General features: G+C 41.5%; 1 protein-coding gene across 3 annotated transcripts in view; it reads left to right on the top strand.

The window, feature by feature from the left end:
- Nucleotides 1–24,522, top strand: part of SEMA5A (semaphorin 5A) — a 476,576-nt gene that overhangs the window by 82,763 nt on the left and 369,291 nt on the right. The window lies entirely within an intron of this gene.

Genomic DNA, 24,522 nt, shown 5'->3' with positions numbered 1-24,522 from the left:
GGTGACCTAAATGGGAAGGAAATCTAAAAAAGAGTGGATATATGTATATGTATAACTGATTCACTTTGCTGTACAGCGGAAACTAACTCAACAAGGTAAAGCAACTATACTCCAATAAAAATTAATTAAAAAATATAAATCTGGCCTCTGAACAGATGAGTAGAACCAAAAAATGGGAAAGGAGACAGAGAAGGAGAAAAGGAAGTGAAGTAAAGACTAGAAATGGAAACAAACAACTAAAAAAAAAAAAAGAAGACATTTCTAAATCTCAGCAGTTTAGGCAGAAATCTCTAGAATTTCCGTTGGTTTGTCCCAGTGAACAAAAGTATGTAGGTTTAGATAGTCTTTTTAATGGTGATTTTTTCCCCCCCAATTTGGCAATCACAGCCTAGAGGGCTCAGAGATGACTCCTGATTGATAGGACACATTGTGACCTGGACCAAAATAACCCCCTCCCTCCCAAAAACGTCCACTTCCAGGACCCATGGTTCTCATATCCTAAGTCGAGAGCAAGGTGTAAACAGAACAATCCTGCATTTATGATACCAGACGTATGCTTATACCATGTTTTCCAGTCTCTTTTAGTAGTTAAGATAGGATTGTTCATCCCTAACAGTAATAAACTGTGTCTGTCCACATGTCAGCACATCTGAATTTCACCTCGTGGGATTCCTGTCTGTCCTGCCCTGGACTGACGATGGAAGGTTGCAAGGGAGTGGAGCGGGAAGGCTGCGGCCAAGGTGTCTGATTTACACACCTCTCCCGTGCCTCTCTGTTCCCTGAGAGGCAGCTAAGTGAAGAGTCTGCATCCCCTCCCAAGCTGGTTTTTCCCTCCTCCGCAGGCTGGGGGACCACTCACACCTCACATCTTCCACCTTGAAAGGTTATAAGAGCAGATTTGCGATGTACAATATTCCTGATTAATTGAAAAATACACATGGCTTATTCCCACTCACAAGAGCAGGGTTGCCACCAAAAACGAATCTAATTAGCTAAATAAATAACCCCGGGATTTTATTGCCTGCAGCCTTTGCTTTATTGAATTATTAGTGCTGTGTCCCCCACCAGATCAGTAGTAGCTAATGACTGATTTGTCTCAGGTGGTTAATATTCTCCAATCAGTTGTAAATAGCCCCGAGGACTTCTTTTGCTAACTTATAGTTTATATTATTGGCTCAGCTCTCACAACAGCTCTGGATTCCGGAACATAGTAAAACTTAAGCAAGTTGTAGCATTGCATTTTTAAAAATAAACAAAAACATATTTGGTTGTTTTCCTTTGGTTTAAGCCGGTGGTTCTTTAACTGGGGAAGATTTTGTCCCCGAGGGGACATTTGGCCATGTCTGGAGACAGTTGTAGTTGTCACACTTGGGCTGTGTGTGCCAGGTGTGTTCAGGTGGAGGCCAGGGATGCTGCCAACTGCACGGGACAGCCCCTTACGACAGGGGATCATCCAGCTCCAAGCGCCTGCAGTGCCGTGGTTAAGAACGCTTGGTCTAAACAGATTCTTAAGGAGAAAAAAAAAAGAGCATTTATCAGAGAGCTTCCTGGGTGGATGTTTCATTCATTCTTTAAGAGGCATTTTGTGAGCACCAGTTATATTCAGGTACCAGGCTGGCAGAGTGCGTAACGATGCGAGTGGGCGTGAACATCATCGCCCTACATGTTCTGCTGGCAGCTCCATCTGGTCGAGGTGGGCTAGTGGGGGAACGGCCACGCCCAGCATGACTCCCGCCTTGAGATGGATAGACAGCAGTCGTGATTCATGGTGGGGAAAGAGAGCAGATATGCCTCCTGTTCTGTATTCCTGTGTGAAGTGAGAAATAATGCCCCAAGAGGGATTTTACAGCTTAACATGAAAACCCTGTCTCACATGGCCAATAATATCCACTTTGATTTCTCACTTTATCCACATTAAAGTTCAGAGCACTGTACACAACGTTCCTGCATGGTTGATGCTGTCACAGATGGGGAAACTGAGGCCCAGGAATGGTAAGCTGTGTATCCAGCTCGCGGTGACAAGCAGCAGGGTCCATGTCCATCCCACACCTCTGCTGTGTCTTCTCTGTGAACCTCTTGGGAAGAGAAGCCCTGTTATTTCCAAATGATAGCAGGCATTTTTGTTTTGTCTTATTCAAAGTTATGGTAAAGAATAATGGAGAATACGTCAGCTGAAATGACACACATGCAATTAGAGACGAATCAGGCATATTGTGTGGAAGCTTGGGTGAGTTAGGGGTGTGTTGGGCCAATTCAGCTCAAGGGGCAGGTGGATCGGGCTCTGTGTGCATTGCAGTCTTGACTCATACAGCCTCCTGCCCACGGGGCTGTTAGTCTTCCAACACCCTCAAGTGTCTAGCATCTTGCCTGGCGAGGAGGCATCAGATCATCTTTATTAGTTAGAAAACAAATAGAAAAGGCAGCTAATAGTATGAAAAGCTGTTTAACCTCACTCATAATTAAGAACATTTAAACTGTCAACTGATTTTCACCTATTGGGTTGGCAAACATTTAAAAAAAATGGAATGTGTGCAAGGACTGATAGGAATGTAACCGCCACTGGGCATTTTAGGACATATCTGTCAAGGTTAATTGACCAGGCAGTAACATGTCTAGGAATTTATCCTGTTTATGCTCAACTAATTGTGCAATGGTAGAAGATATTCACTAATTTCTTATTTTTAATGGTAGAAAAATCCAGATGTCCACAAGAAGGGACATTTATAAATGGTTTATAAAGGATGGAGTAATACATGTCCTTTAAAAAGATTGGGGCATATCTATTTTTGCAACGATGGAAATATGTCTATGATGTATTGAGTGAATGAAGTAAGTTATGAAACAGCATGTGTAAATCTTTTCGTGTGCACATTTTTGGTCATAAATACATGGAAAATGAAAGAATATACATTAACCTGTTCTCATTGGCTAACTGTAAAATGAATTGGATTGGGAGGAAGGAGGGGAGGTTTTTTTGCACTTTATATAGTTCTATACTTTTAAAGATGACTATTATATATTAGTTTAAAATGGAAAACCTTTTCACCCAGAACACATTTATTGAGCACCTATTAATCGCCAGGTACTCTGCTCAACACCGATGGCACAAATGTGAATGAGACATTTTTTCCTGCTATAGAGCAGCTTCCAGGCAAGCTTTAAAAAAATACTACTTATTGGCCAAATTAATCCCATTTCTATTTTTGTGGTCCTCAGTTACTTTGTTGCTCAGGACAATTAGGTTAAAATAGAAATAAAGTTATTCGGTACTGTGCAAGTGAATTATATTTTGCATGTTTCTGAAATAGTTTTTGAATCATTATGATATAGGAAATAAATGTTTTTTTAAGAGCTGCATTTTCATCAAAACTTATTTTGTGTGTGTCACAGTCTGAAATGCATACATTGGAGAATGTGTTCACAGAGAGCCGATTACATGGTGGGCAAATGGGAATGGATTAATGAGCAGGGTGCACGTGGTTCTTCTTTTTTAAAAATCAATTTATTTATTTATTTATTTTTGGCTACGTTGGGTCTTTGTTGCTGCGTGCAGGCTTTCTCTAGTTGCGGCGAGCAGGGGCTACTCTTCTTTGCGGTGCATGGGCTTCTCACTGTGGTGGCTTCTCTTGTTGTGGAGCACGGGCTCTAGGTGTGTGGGCTTCAGTAGTTGTGGCTCGCGGGCTCTAGAGTGCAGGCTCTGTAGTTGTGGCACACGGGCTTAGTTGCTCCGCGGCACGTGGGATCTTCCCGGACCAGGGCTCAAACCCATGTCCCCTGCATTGGCATGTGGATTCTTAAGCACTGCACCCCCAGGGAAGTCCTGGTTCTTTCGTTTTAAAGTCTAGTTGAGGAAATAGAAACCAAATATGGAAACAAAGAGCTGAATATATCATTAAAATTGAGATAATGGGAAATGAGCATGCTGGATTTTGACAGGGCTGTTCATAAGAGTCTCTCTGAGGAGAGGACAATTTAAAGTAGACAAGAAGAATGGGAAAGAATCAGTCATACAGGCAGTGGGGAGCTTTCCATGTGTGAAATCATGGAGACAGGAAAAGATCCCATATGACCCAGCAGTTCCACTCCTGGACATAGATCTTAAACAAAAACACTAATTTTGAAAAGATATATGCATCCCAATGTTAATAGCATTATTTACAGTTTCCAAGATATGGAAACAATCTAAGTGTACATCAATAGATGAATGGATGAAGAAGATGTGGTACATATATACAATGGAATATTACTCAGCCATAAAAAGGATGAAGTCTTGCCATTTGCAGTAACACAGATGGACTTGGAGGACATTATGCTAAATGAAATAAGTCAGATGGAGAAAGACAAATACTGTATGATATCACTTATATATGGAATCTAAAAAATTACAATGAACTAGTGAATAAAACAAAAAAGAAGCTGACTCACAGATATGAAGAACAAAATAGTGGTTACCAGTGGGAAGAGGGAAAGGGGGAGGGGCAATATAGTGGCAGGGGAAAAAAAGGGTTATTATGGGATTATATGAAATCATGTGTGTGAAACTTTTGAATATTGTAAAGCACAATAGAATTTAAAGAATCTTCCATTCAGTTAAAAAAAAAAGAATCCAGTGGTTGAGAGTTGGCCAAAGCGGACTGGTGTGGCCAGAGTGAAGGCAGGGCAGGCAGGCAGGGCCTGGATGCCAGGTGACAGGTGGTTGTAAGGCTGCATTGCCACTGTGCATAGTGGAGAGTCTGTTTGCACTCTATGATGGAAAAGATTCTGAGATGCCGGGCAAAATCCAATTAACTTTGAGGTAGAAGATTAATTCCATAGCGCCTTGCACATGGGTGGGTATTCCTCTCCTAATTACTTGGTGAATGGATAAATCTCTAAAACATGTATAGACTCTTCCAGATGAAATATCAGAATGTCCTACAAAAACAAGTTAAGGTACTTCTCAGATGTGCCTATTGACTTCTTGGTCTTTTTTAAGCCAGACTCCTGTTTCCTGGTGGGAAGGTCTGTCCTTGCCTTTGATTCACATCTGTCACAGCTGGTGTCCCCATGTGTCTGGCTTCTCCCCCAGAACCCCACTAACTGGTAGATGATTTGGTTTAACCCTGCCCTCAGGCTCAGCCCTACCCCACATGTCATGTTCAAACTTGGCCTCAGCCGGGTGTGTGAGAGCGGCCTTTCTCGAGGTGTTCTGACTCAACAGACAGTCATTTCTGCTCACAGGCACATCTGATCATCAGATCAGAGCCAGCCCTAAGAGACTGAACTCTTCACCCTGGAGAGGGCTTCTTTCTCTCAACGTCTGCGGCTTTTTTTTTTTTTTTAACCTCTTTATTGGAGTATAATTGCTTTACAATGGTGTGTTAGTTTCTGCTGTATAAAAAAGTGAATCAGCTATATATGTACATATATCCCCATATCCCCTCTGTCTTAAGCCTCGCTCCCACCCTCCCTATCCCTCCCCTCTAGGTGGTCACAAAGCACTGAGCTGATCTCCCTGTGCTATGCGGCTGCTTCCCACTATCTATTTTACATTTGGTAGTGTATATATGTCCATGCCACTCTCACACATCATCCCAGCTTACCTTCCCCCCTCCCCATATCCTCAAGTCCATTCTCTATGTCTGCATCTTTATTCCTGTCCTGCCTCTAGGTTCATCAGAACCATTTTCTTTTTTTTTTAGATTCCATATATATGTGTTAGCATACGGTATTCGTTTTTCTCTTCCTGACTTACTCTGTATGACAGACTCTAGGTCCATCCACCTCACTACAAATAACTCAATTTCCTTTCTTTTTATGGCTGAGTAATATTCCATTGTATGTATGTGCCACATCTTCTTTATCCATTCATCTGTAGATGGACATTTAGGTTGGTTCCACGTCCTGGCTATTGTAAATAGAGCTGCAGTGAACATTGTGGTACATGACTCTTTTTGAATTATGCTTTTCTCAGGGTATATGCCCAGAAGTGGGATTGCTGGGTCGTATGGTAGTTCTAGTTTTAGCTTTTTAAGGAACCTCCATACTGTTCTCCATAGTGGCTGTATCAATTTACATTCCCACCAGCAGTGCAAGAGGGTTCCCTTTTCTCCACACCCTCTCCAGCATTTATTGTTTGTAGATATTTTGATGATGGCCATTCTGAACGGTGTGAGGTGATACCACATTTCAACATCCGCAGCTTTTATTAGCTCTTCCTTTATCATATTGTCCACCATTTTTCTAGTATTTAAACTCTTTGGTAAATCAACTATACTTCAATAAAAAAAAGCTCTTTGGCATAGATAGATGTAGATAGATAGATGATAGATAGATGATAAATAGATGATAGATAGATAGATTGATGTAGATATAGATGTAGATTTTTTTTGGAGATAAAAACCAGATAACTATGGTATGTGTCCTGCATGCTCCATAACAAGAAATCACATGCAATGTGCAGTGGGCATCATGGCCATGCTTCTCACCAGCATCTTTGGACTCCTTGGCATCACTAATGGTGTCACTCTGGTGATCCTGTCTTTTGATCACTGACTCCCAACTCTGCTATTCCAGCTTCCAGCATCTGGGCTTCTGCCCTGCTGATCTGACCCCCTGCCCCCAGCCCAGGAGGGCATATGGGGTCTCCAGTCCTCGGCTATGGTTTCCCCAAGACCTGTGTGCAGATGCTCATGTGCTCAGTATGCGTCAGCTGGCCAGGCTGGACATTTGTCAGGGTCCTTGTGCTGACCCACCCTGGGCCATCACACTGCCATCTCCTGGATTGCTTTGTTCTCTCTTCCTTTCATCCTTTCCCCAGGCTCCTCTTCCCCTCGTTCTCCCCGACCCCTGCCCCCCGCCAGCTTCTCCCTTTCTTCTCTCCTCTCTCCACTTAATATACTCTACCCTAGTTTTGGCCAAAATTTCAGGATCAGATCCTTAGGCCCTACATGCTGTTTTCCTTGGGTGGGAAACTTGGTCTTGGCTGTCTGATCCCCAGGTGTCTGGTCTGATCCCCTGGAGAGTCAGAACCCAGAGTCACAGCACCTTTGCTGTTGTACTGGTCTTTGCTGGACTTATTGGTCAGTTAGTAGTCTTCATTTTCACTACTGATTTCCATATTCTGCCAGTAGGTTGTACTAATTAAAGCTGTATAATTCACTGTAAAACTGGTGCTTACAAGTAGTTTTTTTAAGTTCTTTTTTTTTATTGTTATTTTAAATCATTCACTTGACTAGGTGATCTGGTAGTTCCTTCCCTGTTGATGTTTATCGTTCTTGTTAACCATGGTAATAGACAGGAAAAAATAGAAAAAAAAAAAACAAAATATGGATCAAAGAAATGGCCAGCAGTAAGGAAACAGTTAAATGAATAATGTTGCATAAATAACATGAATATTATGCAGTTGTTAAAAATCCTGCACTTAAAAGGTTTCACTTTATATGCCTGGAAATATATTTTATGCATATCTTTTCAATAACTATAAAGCCTATATAAGTTTATGCAATATATGTGCATATATATATATAAAATAAATTTGTAAGAAAAAAGACTGTAAAGAAATGCAGCAAAATGATAATAGTGATTATTTCTTGGTGGTCAGATTGTGAAGGATTTTTTTCTTTTTCTTATACTTTTATAAATGTCTACAATGAATATATGCAGATTACATAGTGAAGAAAAAAAGGCCTATGAAAACATTAAGAACATATCTGGAAGTGAACAAAAATTATTATTATACAGTTTTTTTTGACTGCTTCCCCCCATCACCTCCCAACCTTCTTATCCCCCTCGGGTTCTGCTGTTTTAGATAATTCCTTTGGCTGTTGCCCCAGACCAAGCCAAGGATTATTTCTGTGCCTATAGAACAATACAGGAAAAAACACAATACAGCCTCAATAGGGTTGACTCTGTTCTTTGAACACAGGGCAGGAACTTTCCATTTCATACCTTATTCGCAGAGCACAGAACAGATTTCCAGAGTCACGTAATGCTATCAGGAGGTGCCATAAAAGAACAAAAATCAAAACAAAAAACTCTTCCAGAGCACTATATGATGTCTTTTCTATGCTCAAAAATGATAAGAGGCAGATAGAAGAAAAACAAAACAAAACAAAAAAACAAAAGCAAAAACCACCAAGCTTTCAGAGGAAAAGCGGAAGAAAAATTTCCCAAAGGACAGATGCCTTTAGAAAACATGACTGGCTATATGTACTTTTGAGAGACAAAAGTGAGAATTTATAACTTTTTTAAAATTAAAAATTATAGAGCCCCATTCTTAATAATTTGCGTTTAAATCTCATACCGTAAAGAGTATTTTACATCATTTTACTAAAAGCAGCAACTTGTTACTTTTTCTACTTTTCTGTATTATTCCTTCAAGCTAAACTGGAAATTAAAAATGTACCACAGAGCATTTAATTTTAAGTAAATGAGTTTGCTTGTAACTGTATCATTCAGCAAGGTCATTAATGAATCTTCTTAAAATGAATACATGCAGACTTACTGGTTGACAAAACTGTTAATAGCTGTTAATAGCAACAGTTATTCAACATATTACACATGACTTGTAAAACTGAATTATGCTGCATGTTTTGGGTATTTTAACAAATCTCTCTTGCTTATTGTAATCGAACCCCAAACCGGTTGCTTTGACAACAATCTTTTTGAATTTTCTGAAGTCGTGGCTAGTTCTAAACCTGATACTGTAGCATTTCCTGTGTCTCTGGTGGTTATGGATTGGCGGAAAGAAGTCACACCGTTCTCTCCCTCACTGACTCAGTCAATGATAACAGAAACCTCGGGGAGATGGGGTGTGCATGCCCAGTCCCAGCAAATCTGTTCTGTCCCTGTGCAGCATCCCCTGAATAGATCTGTCTCCCGGCGCCTGCTGGGCAGTGCTGAGGGGAGACCCATAGTCCTGCAGGAACCTAGGAATCAGCCCTGTTGGTTTTAGACCCCATCACGCTTTCATCCTCAATTCACCTACATCACTCATCATGTAGACTTAGGGGTGTGATCCTTGGAGGTGAGGGAATTGGGTTCTCCTGTTTCCTGACCTGCAGGAGAGGGGGGAGAGTCTGCTCCCACCGGGTCCTGAACAAAGTTCTCGCCTCTGACTTTCCATTGCTTTGGAAAAGCTTTTCTCCTTAGCCACCTACTCTAATTGAGAAAGTCCTCGATCACAATTATTAAAGTTTTGATCAAAAGTTGGGCTCTTTTCTCCATCTTCTGAACTAGTCTGACAGATTACGCATAATTACATCAGCATCAATTTGATGGGTTAAGTTACAGTAACAAAGGATCCCTAAATTTCCATACATTAGCTAGTGGTAGTGTCTGTTTCTCATTCATGCTCTGTGTACTTCTGGGGTTTCCAGAAGCTCTGCTACCCCGATCCTCACTCTTCGGGGGCAGGCTGACTTCTGGGGCCACTGTCACCTGGATTGTTGCTGGTCATTTTGATGGGGAGGGAGAGAACATGGTAATATGGACCACTGTCTCTTAAAGTCTTCTACCCAAGGGGACTCCAGTCCAATCCACTTATAGCAGCCAGAGAAATTATGTGTTCATAGCCCACTTCAAAGAGGTGGGGAGGTGAGATATTCTACCAGGTGCTGGGAGGAGGGCTCCAGGAAGACAAGTGAACAGATTTCACAATTAGTTTTGTTTGTTTTTTTATGTGTCAGGCATGGTCACCCTAACCTTTGCATGTGTAGTATCATCTCATTTACTTCCCCCAACAGGTAGGAACTGTGATGATCCTTATTTTACACACAGGCTTATATAGGATGTGTATGTGCTCAAAGCTGCCCGATAGTGTTGGACAGAGTTGGTTGTGGAATCTAGCCTTGTCTGTTTCCCCAGAGCCATAGCTCTTAGCCAATGCACAAGGTGGCTGCAGAATTCTTTTGAGGCCAGCACTGCAGGGACAAGAAACTTGCCATTCCCGGACCTTCTCTAATTGTGCCTGCCTGGGTAATGCAGCCCAGGGAAATACCGTAACATCCTGAGGATAGAGTTTGCAGCGTGTGGAAGTCAGATTATTTCCTGTCTCCTTCTGAGTCACATACCTGTGCTACATCCTTATCATTTTGTTTGCAACGATAGGAATTCTTATTAGAGGGCATTTCTTGAGCATTTACCATGTTTTGGGCATTGGGATAATCCCTCTGTGTACACTGTCTCTCTCTCTCTCTCTCTCTTTTTTTTTTTTTTTTTGGCCATGCCACATGGCATTCGGGATCTTAGTTTCACCAGAGATCGAACCCATGCCCCCTGCATTGGGAGCGTGGAGTCTTAACCACTGGACCGCCTGGGAGGTCCCTGCACTGTCTCCTTAACTCTTACTCATCCTCATTTAATAAATGAGGAGTGGGTGGCATGCCCAAAGTCATACATGTCATAAGTTGCAGAGTCAGGATGAAAACTCACAGTTGTCTGACTCAGAGCTTGCCTTTGGAACCCTTTGTGCCTTAGGGTATAAGTAAAAGTACTCCAAGTACCCAGGGTTCTTACTCCTTCAGTACAGGCCTGTTAGAGGTTCATTGCAGGATAAAGGTTGCTTTGGGTCTAGGATTGAAAACTTTTCTGCCATTAGTATTTGAAGAAGAGGAGGGACAATAGCCATGATCAAAAGGGCCACTTACCCACACCGCTCAGAGCCCCCAGCATGGTTAGGGTTCCCATTTATATCTCGGTGGGAGGGAGCAGACAGCCGGGGGCTGCCATCTTGGCACCATCATGTTATGACCAAGTTAGAGAATCTCTGTGAGCCTCATTTTTCTCAAGCGTAAAATGGGGACACCTTGCAAGGGCCTTGAACATGAATTGTCTTCCATAGTCACTTAATGAATGGGGGTGACTTTTTGGAGGAATGGAGACATGTTAGTTTTCTCCCTTGGCTGGCAACCCTCACTAGCCATCCCAAATAAGCATTCCATCTGACTGAAACCTATGTTTCCTTTAAACATGGTTTTTTCCAAATGTTCTAGCCGTGATTGCAACCCATGGCCACTCTTAAGCCCCACCAGTAGAGGAATTTTGGAGGGATCAGAAAAATTAACCTCTTAAAGCAGGCAAAAGTGGAAATTGATACAACATGCTGGAGAATAGTGTGGTAGTATTGATACATATAGGAAAAGCTTTAAATATGTGTGAATCCATTGACTCAGTGATTCATCTTCTACAAGTTTGCCCTAAAGAAATAATCAGAGAGCTTTATTTGAAATGTTTATCTAGAGTCATGCTAGCACTAACTGGAAGCCACCAAAGTACCCAATAGTTGGAGACTGGCTAAATAAATGGATACCACCATTTGATGGATTGTTATGTAGTTGTTTAATCCATATGTTTGAATAATATTCAAGGATTTGGGTAAAAATAGGGAAAGTAACTCCAATTTTACCTAATAGAAATATATTTACATACCTAAAAATTGACAGGTAGCACATGCCCCCAAAGGTTACCAGAGGTCATTTATAATCCACCAGTAAGAGATCCCTCACTACTCTTATTTTCTTTTTACTTTTTTGTATTTTCCAAAATTTCTCACAATATAGATAAATATTCAGAAAAATATTATAATTTATTTAAAAGGAGATTGAAAAAAAACACTAGGGATGGTTTAGTACTCATGCCTAAGCTTTTCAGGTTGCCATGGAAGCAGTATGGGGCAACATCCGGGAGGAGGCCTGGAGATCCTGGTCCAGCTCTGGATGAGATTTGTCAAAATCATTTAGTCTACATTCCGACAGTAGAGGAGTCGGCCAGTGCCTCAAGTCAGACATTTCTAATTTGGCAAAATTACTGTCATTTACTGTTATTAAAGCTACAACAAAAAAAACAATGTCTGCTTCTTTTATTTTAAATAAAATCTGGTCACAAGTTTCATTCTGAGTAACGAAAGACTCCTTAGCTGACCCTCCTAGCATGAGTCAGTGGAGCCTGCCATTCTGAATTTGGACTTGGTGAGCAACGCTGATCTTCCCATAGCTCTGAGCAAAGCTTCTTACCTGTCTCTGCTCTCCCTAAAATGGGGATAATGATCCCTGTTTGCTTCCCTAGCTCACTGGGGTGTTGTAAGGATTAGTGGGACTTCTTAGGACTTTGAAGTTTTAGTACCCTGAATGGTGCGATTACTAATAAACCCGTAAAACTTTCATCAGCAATGTTCCCCTATTTGTAGCATTTAGTAATTCCGCACAAGGAACCAGCCTCCTGCAGGCATGGTGCCAGGCTCACGCCGGACCAGGATGGGCTCAGGCCTGCCTTGGCCTCTCCACCCACCCTGGCCCCTACTGCCAGGCCCAGAGCTGCTGGGACCTGTCTCAGCTTGATTCTGCCTTCTAGGCTCCTGAGGCTTATTTACCAAATTCTGTCCAGGTAGAAAGCCACCCATGCTCACAGCCCTCTAGTCTGTGCCAGGAAACAGAGAGTTTTCCATCTAAGCTGTGGGAGTTCTGCAGAGTAGCACAGCCAGGTGGAAGCTTGGAATCCCCCAGTGAGTGCCTCAGAGCTCCTACCTGTGGAAGTGGAAGACGCTCAAAGTCATAATCTGGGACTAAGCCAAGGCTCAGCTGGGCTCGGAACAGTTCATGCAACTCAGTTCCCTGTTTCCGGCTTCGGATTCCTTTTGTTTATATGGCTCATGAGATGGAAAGGCCAGAAACTTTGTGTCTGGGGAAGAGGATTGATTTGGACACTCATTTGTGAGGATGCCTTTGCCTGCTGTCTGCTGGTACTCACTACAAACAACGAAACTTGTTTCTGCGTTGGGATTGCCAGGCCTCATTCTCCTTTTCCGTCACATCTGCCCACTCCTGTGATAAATCTGGGACACACTGATCTGAAAACACAGGTTCCCTCTTGGCAGTGACTTTGAAGAGTATTTTAGAAATGCCTGTTGGGAGTGGATGCCAATTATTTAATGCAGTGTGGGGAGAGGAAGGATGAGAAAAAAAATCAGCCAACTACTCAGGTGAAACCAATCCCAGTTCATTAACTCCGAAATATTTATGATAAACATTGAAAATAATTTTATAGTAATATAAGAACAGATTGTATTCATTTAACGACTCTTTGGTAATTGGATTTCCTTGTCTTTGTATATAAACACATTTACCTAGCTTTCCAAGCTAGAGATCTCAGACTCATTCTACATTCTATCCTTTTTTTTCCACACCCTTTCTCTAATAGCTGCCAAAGTCTACCTCATAAACCACTGCACCCCCAAAATTCTAGCCCTTCTTTTCTGTTCTCTTTCCCTGCTTTGATAGATTGAGGTATCATTCCTTCATTGGCCTCATGACTCCTCTTAGTGTTAGTGGCTTAATCCTTGTTTCCAAGTGATCTCCCAAGGGTATCCAGATTACCTTCATAAACAGCCACTCAGATCTGTGTACCCCCAGCTCTGAGACCTCACTGAATTCCCATCGCTCTTGAGATAAAGTAAGAAGCAGACTTTGCTTATATGCAGGTCCCTTCGATAATGCCAAGGAAAAGTTGTACTGGAGAAGTTAGCCTTTAGGTCAGGAAGACTTTATTCAAGGCTGTTGCAATAGGGGTCAAGACAGTTGCAACAGAGGAGAGAGACTGAACTCAATCCCACTGAAATGAAAAGTGGAAGAGTTTGTAGGCACTGGGGAGAGCTAATGCAAAAGTACTGGAGGGCATTAGGGAGGTGGCCAGCTGGTGTGATGAGATCACCTGTGTTTACTAACTGGCACACAGCAGTTAGGAGCCCACCCTCCCACAGAGACTGGGAGACAGGTGCCCTGTCTTCCTTGAGGGTCACATTTCAAAGGGATGGCCCCTGGGTCCTTGAGACAGACAATCCTGGGTTGTAAATCTGGCACGAGGCAGTGAGAAGATTTGTATCTCAAAGGGGCAGAGAAAGTATTGATGACTCTAAGTTTTCTAAAGTAAATGTTCTAAGAAAAGGGTGGTCAGGGGCCCAGGGTCAGGAAGAAATGTGCCTAAAGTTTAGTCAAACCGAGGGGAACTTTAAGGCCTTCCTGGTCCAAAGCTGAGCATCACTTTAACTTGTAACCTCATCTCCAAACTCCCTGCCGAGGTGTCTACACTTGGGCCACACGGAACTTCTCCCGGAAGTTTTGTTCTTGCTTCTCCACGTTAGTGCCTTCCACGCTCTTCGTCAGGCTTCTAGAACTCCAGGCAGTGACTAGGACCCAAAATGGTGTAATTAAATATCTACAGGCTGGGGCTTCCCTGGTGGTTGAGAGTCCACCTGCCGATGCAGGGGACATGGGTTCGTGCCCCGGTCTGGGAGGATCCCACATGCCGCGGAGCGGCTGGGCCCGTGAGCCATGGCTGCTGGGCCTGCGCGTCCGGAGCCTGTGCTCCACGGCGGGGGAGGCCACAGCGGTGAGAGGCCCGCGTACGGCAAAAAAAAAAAGAAATAAAAAAAGAAATATCTACAGGCTGTCAGCCCAATGGACTGAAACTGATTATATTAACTTAGCTCCTTGTGGGTGATTGAAACTGTTCTCTGATGAATAAATTTCTCTCACCTGTTTCAAGATCATCCATGGAGGCTTTGGGGGGGAAACCCTGAGATTTCAGCTCTTGGAAAAGTTACTGTATTTTACATAAGATTCTGATTTTAATGGGAAAATCAAGGAAATTCACAAATAAGAAGACAGTTTCCTAGGAATCACCTGGTAACCTGTTAAGAGTGAGACTCTGAGGCCCCACAAGTAGAGATTCTGATGCAGTGAGTCTGGGACGGGCCTGGCACCCTGCATTCTGATGCTTCCTTACTCATTCTGATGGACAGCCAGAACCCGGCACTGAACGACTGCGTGTCATCCAGCCTTCATGTGCGTCCTGGATGATGGAACTGGGACTCCTGAAACTGACGATGCAACGAAAGGTTTTGGGTGATGCTAGGAGACCTGTGGAACCTGGACATGCCCCTCTCCCCACACTACTCCATGGAGGCATGGTGCAGCAAACCTCCAGCTACGGGTGGTTGCAGACCAGCAGATGGGACTGGCCGCCCGCATCTGCTTGAAAGGGGGCCCGAGTCCATTAGTCGTCATGATATTGTTCTAGGGCTACGGTTACCTCACAGCGAGCAATCATTTATGGGCACTTGTGTCACTTTCACACATTTTCTCCCCGTTTCCACTCAGAGTAGGCGGTGATGGTCAGCAGTCTTCAGTGCCGGTGCCGAGAGAGGCTGGCATTGGTGGCATCATGCCCCTGGAGCCAGCTTCCCCAGCTGAGGCTCCGAGGTTCAAGCCCCAGTTAAACTGCAACTTGATACAAAGCAGAAGTAGCCCACAGACATAGAAAACAAACTTATGGTTACCAAAGGGGAAAGGGGAGGGGGAGAGATAATTTAGGAGTTTGGGATTAACATACACACATTACTATATATAAAATAGATAACCATAAAGGACCTACTGTATATCACAGGGAACTATAGTCAATATTTTGTAATAACCTAAAGGGAAAAGAATCTGAAAAAGAATAGGTATATATTTTCATATATATATATGAATATATATTTGTATGTATAACTGAATCACTGCATACATATATATATGTATGCATAACCGAAACTAATGAATGTTGTGAATCAACAATACTTCAATAAAATAAATAAACTGCAATTGTACTAAAAGATAAAACAAACAAAAAACTCCTAGTTTTTTGGAAAATATATTGAATGCTACAATTTTAAAGATATGGAAGGTTATTAAAATTATTTCTTAAATGATGAAAAGGAGTATAGCAAACAATTTAAATGGTAGAAAAATGTAAACGAAGATCCCCCTCCCCAGAGACAAGCAGGATTAAGTCTCAGGTTTTTCTCCAGAAGTTTTCTAAGCAGATGGAAACATACCACACAGACTCTTTGTAAGAAATGGGAACTTAGATATTGTTCTGACTCCTGCTTGTTTTCATGTAACTCTTTGTCTCAAAGATAGTTCTAGGGCAGCAAATAGATTTACCCCATCCTTTTCAATGCCTGCATTTGAAAGTTATACCATCCTATGCTTCTAGCCCTGTGACTCTCAACCAGTGGCAATTTTGCTCCCCGGGGGACATCTGGCAATGTCTAAAGATGGTTCTGTTTTCATAGCCCAGGGGGCAGTACTGGGTGCTGCTGGCCTCTAGAGAGTAGAGGCCAGGGATGCTGCCAGTCTCCCTAAATGCACGGGTTGGTCCCTACAACAGAGAATTAGCCGACCCCAAATGTCAGTGCTTCCACTGTGGAGGAAACCTGCTATATAGCATCACTGATTTTAAGACTCCACAGGATTTGCCTTTAGAGTGTAGCTTACCAACCAGTAACAACAACATAGATAACATTTCCCCAAAGCCACAAAATATAGACCGTGAAAACGCTTTCGGGGGTGAGGGGCACTGCTGTGTAGGCAGTGTGTTCCAGTCTGGGTTTGATTGATGCATCTGTTGGCTTGGAATGACTTCGGTGGTTTCAGCGCCTACTATGTGTATATTAAACATACCTTGTTATTTCCTATTGCAAGGCTCTGCTGGAGGAGAGCTAGCTCCTTGGGGACAGAGGAAGGTCGCATTGGCAGAGGAGACCTTGGTGGCCTGGAGCACCCGCCAAACCTATAATTTCGCAGGCAAAATGAGAGTATCCATTTTTAGCCCCAGATTTTTGTATGCTTTAAATTCTGGCTGCTTTATTTTTGTCACAGCTCTGCTGTGTTTACTTCATACCCAGGAGAAAGGATGTTTTCTTTATAGAATGATTGCTACTGACTAAGTTTAAGAAAAAAAGCAAACTAATTTGCTAGGAAAACCATGCTTAATTATTAATATTGTCCAGATCTCTTGTCGTTCCCAGAGGCTATTGGCAACTTCTCCTGTTTAGGTGATACCTTCCGTTTATGTGTAGCTTTGTTTCTTTCTGGATCTAAAGCAACTCTTTCAAATGCAGTTTATCACCAAATCTCCCTTCTCTTTTTGTTTGTTTCAGTGAACTTTTACCTAGCGCTGGTTGTGTCGGAAGCCTTACTTTGCACTTGAGAATCCTTTGTGTTTTTTCAGGTCGTGTCTTTCCCAAATAAGACTTTCTTGTTTTAAATAAATTGAGTGTTCCCCACAATATGAGTCTTTTTGAGAGCTTGGTGCATCCTTCCTTTTTGGAAGACTTGCCGTACATTTAGTTCAGGTTTGGGATACAGATGCTCCTAGCACTAGAGTGGAGGTCAAGGTTGGTCATAGCGGTCTCCAGTCTTTAGGCCAAGATTGTATGTAGCAATGCAACCATCATAACAATGGAAATATATAAGGGGAATAAAAGACAAAGGGGAAATATACAGGGAAAAAAAGATAAAGACATTTGTGTTTTTTAAATTAAAATTTTTTTTATTGAGGTAGAGTTGATTTAGAGTGTTGTGTTAGTTTCTGGTGTACAATAAAGTGATATATATATATATCTTAGTTATGTATATATTTAGTTATATATATCTATTCTTTTTCAGATTCTTTTCCATTATAGGTTATTACAAGATACTGAGTATAGTTTCCTGTGCTAAACAATAGGTCTTTGCTGATTATCTATTTTATACATGGTCATGTGTATCTGTTAATCCCAAGCTCCTCATTTACCCCTCCCTCCCCCCCTTCCCCTTTGGTAACCATAAGTGTGTTTTCTATGTCTGTGAATCTATTTCTGTTTTGTACATAAGTTCATTCATATCATTTTTTAGGATTTCACAAATAAGTGATAGCCTATGATATTTGTCTTTGACTTACTTCACTTAATGTGATCATCTCTAGGTCCATCCATGTTGCTGCAAATGACATTATTTCATTCTTTTTAAAGGCTGAGTAAGTAATATTCCATTGTATGTATGTGCCACATCTTCTTTATCCATTCATCTTTTGATGGACACTTAGGTTGCTTCCATGTCTTGGCTATTGTAAATAGTGCTGCTGTGAATACTGTGGTGCATGTATCTTTTCGAATTAGAGTTTTCATCTTTTCTGGATATATACCCAGGAGTGGGATTGCTGGCTCATATAGTAACTCTATTTTTAGTTTTTTAAGGAACCTCCATACTGTTCTCCATAGTGGTTGTACCAACTTAGAGTCCCACCAACAGTGTAAGAGGGTTCCCTTTTCTCCACACCCTCTCCAGGATTTGTTATTTGTAGACGTTTTGATGATGGCCATTCTGACTGGTGTGAGGTGATACATTGTAGTTTTGGTTTGCATTTCTCTAGTCATTAGTGATGTTGAGCATCTTTTCATGTGCCTGTCTGTAAATCTTCTTTGGAGAAATATCTATTTAGGTCTTCTGCCCTAGAGCTTTTAAATATCATTTCTGTGCTAGGAAATCTCTATGCTTAATGCACGGCAAAGCCTGTGACTAAGAAAATAAGCATTTCCACAAATGATGTAAATTACAGTAGACTGTACGCCTTTGGTTTACTTAGCCATCTTTGGGGTTAGTTCCAAAGAGAAGCCTTGTGCTACTTGTTCAGCAAGGCTTAGGGATGTCTAAGACAGCAAACAGAGGGAATAATTGGAAGCTTACTCTCCATAAGAATAGCAAAATAGATGATAGATAACCAAATTTAAGTCTTAAGGCAACAGATAATCTAAAATTTTTCAAAACATAATGACAAAGTCTTATCAGTTTATTATAAGTAGAGGAATACATGGCTTTAATACAGTATTTATTTTCATTTGATTGTATTGTACACTTTCAATGACAAGAGAAGAATGAATTCTATGAACTAAGGAATTCCATAATTTCTGGGAGCTAGAAAATGTAAACATGGAACATTTGGTTCTGTTTCGAATTGATAAACATGTCAAGATGAGGAAAACATTCCCCCCTTTTCCTCCCCAAATGAAGATGTGATTGAAAACATTTAGCTTTGAGTAAGCAGCAAAATTTTCCTACTTGGAAATCTAGGATACTATATTTTATTACATGCATTTTTAGACTCTTTAAAAGAATACAGACAGAAATCATGTATTTAGACATCCAATCATGAGTTTAAATTAACTCATAAACATGCTTTAAAAAATACTTTCATGCTTATTGCTATGGACGCAACTGTGTCCCTCCAAAAATTGTATATTGATGCCCTTATTCCCAATGTGGTAGCATTTGCAGATGGGGTCTTTGGGAGGTAATTAGGATTAGATGAAGTCACAAGGGTGGGACACTCATGAGGGGATTAGCACCCTTGTGAGAAGAGGCACCAGAGAGTTTGCTTCTTTCTCTGTGCCATCTGAGCAAGAAGGTGGCCGTCTGTCTGCAAGTCGAAAAGAGAGCCCTCACCAGGGAACTGAATCAGCTGACACTTTGATTTTAGACTGCTAGCTTCCATAACTATAAGAAACAAATCTTTTTATTTTTTAATTTTATTTATTTTTTATTGAAGTATAGTTGATTCACAATGTTGTGTTAATTGCTGCTGTACAGCAAAATGATTCAGTTATACATATATATATATATATTTATTTATATTTATACATACATTTTAAAAATATTCTTTTCCATTATGGTTTATCATAGGATTTTGAATATAGTTCTCTGCTATACAGTAGGACCTTGTTGTTTATCCATTCTATATATAAAAGCTTACATCTGCTAACCCCAGCCTCCCACTCCATCCCTCCCCCAAACCCCTCCCCCTTGGCAACCACCAGTCTGTTCTCTATGTGTGTGATTCTGTTTCTGTTTCAAAGATAGGTTCATTTGTGTCATATTTTAGATTCCACATATAAGTGATATTATTTGGTATTTGTCTTTCTCTTTCTGACTTATTTCACTTAGTATGATGATCTCTAGTTGCATCCGTGTTGCTGCAAATGGCATTATTCCCTTCATTTTTATGGCTGAGTACTCTTCCATTGCATATATATACCACATCTTCTTTATCCATTCATCTGTAGATGGACATTTAGGTTGTTTCCATGTCTTGGCTGTTGTGAATAGTGCTGCTATGAACAGTGGGGTGCATGTATCTTTTTGAATTATAGTTTTGTCTGGATATATGCCCAGGAGTGGAATTGATGGATCATATGGTAATTCTGTTTTTAGTTTTCTATTCTGACTGTTTATTTCAACACATCCTGCAGTCTAAATATACCTCCCAAACATAAAACAATTTAGCAATACCTTTCTCATGCCTGTTCAGACAACCAGATCCTTCATTTATACTATTGTTAACATCAAAATCAAAATCTCCTAGTGTGCGTTCTCAGGAATGCTTTATACAAACTATCAGAAGTTTGAAAATAAACTTTGACAATAATAGATGTGTTATTTTATTTTATTTTATTTTATTTTAAGAAGATGTTGGGGGTAGGAGTTTTAGTAATTTATTTATTTATTTTTGCTGTGTTGGGTCTTCGTTTCTGTGTGAGGGCTTTCTCTAGTTGTGGCAAGTGGGGGCCACCCTTCATCGCGGTGCGCGGGCTTCTCACTATCGCGGCCTCTCTTGTTGCGGAGCACAGGCTCCAGACGCGCAGGCTCAGTAGTTGTGGCTCATGGGCCTAGTTGCTCCGCAGCATGTGGGGTCCTCCCAGACCAGGGCTCAAACCCGTGTCCCCTGCATTAGCAGGTAGATTCTCAACCACTGCACCACCAGGGAAGCCCATAGATGTGACATTTTATAGTAATCACAGGTCAATTTAAAAGTGAACTATCCATGGTTAGTAACTAATGATCAAATGTTGCTGTTTTGATCATATGCAACTTTATTTCTCTTACTAGGTTAAGGCCTTGCTATCTTTAGAACCGCTGTGGAGTAGTGAGTGGAAAATGAGGATCAGCCATTTATTGATACAATGCTTGATTTTGTGCTGTAGTTAAAAATAATCTTATTAAAATCAGTCACTTAAGAAATATATATTTATAGTTTATGATAGACCAGTTCAATGGAATAGTATCCTATATATGCTTATTTTAAATAAACTTGCTTGTATCATTCTAATGGGCTGTATCAGTTATCTTATTAATATATTAAAATAATGCAACAAACTTAGTGGCTTAAAAGAACACATCTATTATCTTACTGTTTCTGTGGGTCTGGAGTCTGGATACAGCTTCTCTGGCTTCTCAGCAATGCTGCAATCAAAGGCAGTTGACTGGGGTTGAGGTTTCATCTGAAGGCTTGACAGGGAAGGATCTACTTTTTGGTTCATTTCCTAGTGGTTGTAGGACTGAGGGCTTCACTTCTTGCCAGGGGCTTCCTTCAGCAACTAGAGGCTGCCCACAGCTCCTCGTCGCGTGAACTTCTCCAGCTTGGCTGTTTGCTTCCTCAAAGCCAGCTAGGGAGAAGGAGACTCCAGCAAGGCAGGTGCTGCACTCTAATATAACAGAGTCATGTAATCATTCATAGCTTGTCACCTTTGCTGTGTTCTGTTGGTAGAAGCAAGTCACAGGTCCCACCTACCTTCAAGTAGGGGGATCTTGCAAGGCAGGTATCCTGGGAGCTGTCTTAGAGTCTTCCTGAAACATGATCCATCAATAGCTTCCTGGAGGACATTTCCAGTTTTTAAAGAAAACAATGTAATTATGGGAAATTAAAAAATTAGATATTAGGTATTAACCTTATAATATATAAAATGCACTGTATTTAATTATTGCCACCAGCATTGATTAAAAATCTTCCTGGTCCATATTTTATCTTGTGAAAAATGGATGAAATCAAGAGCTTAGTCTTCTAAGACTACCTGAATCGGTTTTCATCCAACATAGCTTACCTTCTCCTGACTGAAGCTGATAGTAGCATGTGATGGTTTTAAAGAATGTCACTGTTGATGCAGATTTGATTATAAAATGTGTACCCCTTTGGGACTCCCTGGCTGAGCCTCTCGGCTTCTTACACCTGCCTGTTAGCTGTCATTGGGTCCCCCAAGTAGTGATGCTCAGACATGTTCCATGGAGTTGGCACTGCCATCCATGGCAATCCAAAACTTCTTGTAATATATTTCATAGAAAATTTGACTTTTACATATGGACAACCAGCCGTTTGCGGACACTTTCCCTGGTCCATCCCGGAGCTTCAGCTAATGGACTCATCATGCAGCCCCAGAACAGTTTGCAGCCCCCTTCTATGGTTTGATGCGTGATCTGACCATTAGCTGCCTGAACCTACATGCTGGACCGCACGTGGATGGGTGCCTGCGTCCATATTTCATTACCTGCTTTATTACTGATGTGCTTACTCAGTGGAGTAGCTGAACATCTGAGGAAAGTGCCTCATTGCCAAATGGTCCTCTTAGTTTCAGGCAGTTACCTCAGGTTTATACTTTCTACGTTATCCTGAATCGTTGAGAAAGAACAAAAGACTGGCCTGATCAGTTTTTAGAAGGTAGCCCACTTGAAGATTTAGAACAAAACTATTATCACTAGGGAAAAAAATGGGACCCATTTGTCATCAGCTCTCTGGACCTTTCCACATGGTAAGGCATAACTGCTCTGCCCCATTCTCATATGAAAGGAGAGGCGCTGATTTTTAGAGAATAAGTTTCCTTTTCCTTTTGTACTTCATATCAAAAACTTGTCCTGTGACCCTTTCAGAACATGGTCCTTATATATTAGAGGGCATCAAATTGATGTTTCTTAGTTTTTGCTTTTTTATTCTGGAAAAGTTGCTAGGAGAAAAAAAATGTCATGATAGGCATAGAATGAGTCTTTGCAGTTGCACAATACAGAGGAAGAAACCAAATTCCCAGACAACTAGATTTTCTAGACCTGAAACTGGCATTAAATAAAATTATCTAAACATACCAACTTCATTTTATAGATTAAACAATGAGACCCACCAAGGTAAATCTGTGGACACAGGCTCATAGAATAAGTTAACCCTGGCCCTCTAGGCCGTCCCTTTTTTGGTTTAAGGAACAATTCCATTTGTTATAGAATTATTGAGTACCAACTTTGAGCTAGGATCTTGGCATGCATAGTTTTGGAAGCTCATAACTTTCTTTTAACCTGATTGCTGTTATCTCCCTGCTTTTAGGAAACAACTTAGGAAAGGTAATAAAACAAAATAAAAAACCACAAAAAACCGTGTCCATGCTACCCAGGTAGAAAGTAGTAACAGGATTTTTAACTTGGGTCATGGTGCCATTTCTAGTGTTCTGGGGAGACTTTTTCCAACTTTTCTTAGAGAAGAAGGAGTTGTGGATTCATTCAGGCACAGCCATTATGGGTGGGTGACATGTTCTGTTACTTTTTAAAGTAACTTGGAAAGTTCTGGGCCATATACTTTCAGGAGTTGAACTTAGAAGCAGCAGGTTTTTAGCAGAAACAGGGAGACCAATTATTTCCCAAAAGCTATGAAATAGGTACATGGTTGGGCTGATTTGTTAGGATTGATTCAGAAAATTTAGGGGGTAACAGTATTAAGCCCTGGGGGCTTTGAGGCCTGTTCAAGACTAAGGAAGTTTCCATGGGGAGAGGAAAGGCCAGCTGAGTCTCTTTGTAGAGCAGTCTGAGTACAGTTCTTCTGAGGATTTCCCTGTTTGATCCCATTCCCTTTTGGTGAGGCAGGCCCCTCTGTGGTCATTTAAACACCTCATTGAAAGGCAGTTCTAAATGGTTTTTAAAATGAGGTCTGGTGAGGTCCAGGGCTGCTTGAAGTTCCCCAGAGCTGGGTTTCCCCCTCGCTTGGAATCACACTGTTTATTTTTAAAAGCTTTCGCGGTTGGACCCTTCTGTTTTGTTATTGCAGCTGGACCCACTTAGTCCTCCCTTGTCTCCTCCAGCCCTTTTGTGGTTTGGGGTACTGTTTGGAGCGTTAGGACTGGGTTGAAGGGACAGGAGGCCAAGGCCACGGACACATCTGCTTTCTGTTAGCACCCAAAGTCACAGGTGCCCCTAATGGGGCTCTGCCCACTCACCAGAAATGGTCCTCTTTTCTTCTCCCCTCTCTGTGTTCTCCTTGAGTTCCCTTGAAAGTCAGGGTTTTTCATTTTCTCCTTTTGTGATGTTTTGTTCTCTGCTTTCAATTACCCCCTCTTCTTCCCCAGGCAAATCCTGATTCTCACCTGCACTCAGATTCCTGACACTTGTCTTTATAGCAGCAATTGTTTGCAGTGGGTTGTAGAAGAGAGATTAAACTGCCCAGGAAGGCACAGTGTGACCATGACACGTATGTCTCTCCCTGGCCCAGCTGGGGACAGAGCAGCTCTTTGTTGAGCTCGGTTACAAGGAATTCAAACCCCGCTGAAAGATGAAGCTGGTGAGTAGAAATTCTGCAGGGAACCTAGAAGGATTTACTTTAATTAGAATTTATGCCCCAATCTAAGTCCCGTAACTGCGGGCTTCTTGGAAACAAAGAGCTGACTTCTGCTGTAATTGGCAGATGGAGACTTGATTCTTTCTAAGCACCTTCTCTGGTCATCCTCAAACTCTTTTTGAGCACGTTCTTCTCTCCGTGCTTTGTGCCTCTGAGGCTCTCCAGATAACGTGTACCCTGCTGACTCACACTTCCTGGAAGGGTCTTCTGGAAGTTTTAGTCAAATTCCAACCGTTTCTCTGCTTTTCAGCTCAAAATTTTAGTGGT

The sequence above is a fragment of the Delphinapterus leucas genome, chromosome 3 (assembly GCF_059928025.1).
Source record: "Delphinapterus leucas isolate spDelLeu-1000000601 "Yukka" chromosome 3, BTC_Dleu_Yukka2, whole genome shotgun sequence".
Classification (NCBI taxonomy): Eukaryota; Metazoa; Chordata; class Mammalia; order Artiodactyla; family Monodontidae; genus Delphinapterus; species Delphinapterus leucas.
Note: the sequence above shows the minus strand (reverse complement) of the source record. Positions and strands in the feature narration are given on the sequence as shown.